The sequence below is a fragment of the Cyanistes caeruleus genome, chromosome Z (assembly GCF_971803275.1).
Source record: "Cyanistes caeruleus chromosome Z, bCyaCae1.hap1.1, whole genome shotgun sequence".
NCBI classification, from domain to species: Eukaryota; Metazoa; Chordata; class Aves; order Passeriformes; family Paridae; genus Cyanistes; species Cyanistes caeruleus.
Genome location: NC_141732.1, coordinates 49,695,731 through 49,696,455, shown reverse-complemented (window position 1 = coordinate 49,696,455; position 725 = coordinate 49,695,731). Strand labels below are relative to the sequence as shown.

The 725-nt window shown below is 51.6% G+C and overlaps 1 non-coding gene across 1 annotated transcript; it reads left to right on the top strand.

The window, feature by feature from the left end:
- The first annotated feature begins 419 nt into the window (after positions 1 to 419).
- On the top strand, positions 420 to 491 carry TRNAH-GUG (transfer RNA histidin (anticodon GUG)). Its single transcript has one exon. It is a non-coding gene; the product is annotated as a tRNA-His (tRNA).
- Positions 492 to 725: the final 234 nt, after the last annotated feature.

The window sequence follows — 725 nt, the reverse complement described above, 5'->3', positions numbered from 1 at the left end:
CCTCTTTGTTTTCCAAAAACAGAAAGAAAATTCACAGACCAAATTTATTTCACGTTTGAAGCTAGATGTTGGCTGAACAGAAGGCTATGGGAGATTTCACCAACAAACTGCAGTTGCCAAAAGGAGCAGGAATATTTTCAGAAGGCTATGGGAGATTTCACCAACAAACTGCATTTGCAAAAGAAGCAGGAATATTTTTCTGCCGCCATAACATTTGAGCCCCTCTTTGGCAGGTATTCGATGGGCAGCTCCGTTTTCAGCCGAGGGATGCCCGGGGTGCCGCAGCAGCAGCGGCCGGCCCGGGGAGGATGGATGGCCGCAGGTGGCATGTTCTAGCCGGCCCACACTAGATGGCAATGCTTGCCCGGCTCTGCAAAGCGGGACGCAAAAAGCTGCGTGGGACACGTCCTTTGTAGCCTGCCGTGATCGTATAGTGGTTAGTACCCTGCGTTGTGGCCGCAGAAACCTCGGTTCAAATCCGAGTCACGGCACGGTGGGAAGGCTGTTTTAGACCTGCCGTCTGGGGACTGACTGCGCCGGGGAGGCGACACCCCGCAAACCCTCACTCTGCAGAGAGCACTTCAGTGTCTGGTTCACATAAAAAAAAACAGGTGAGAGAAAGCAGCAGCTGCACAAAAGAAAGGTTCACATGTCTCACCGATACCTGACAAGGTATCAGTGGCACTCTGTGCACCATGAGATTTTTCTGTCCCTTTTTGTGTGAT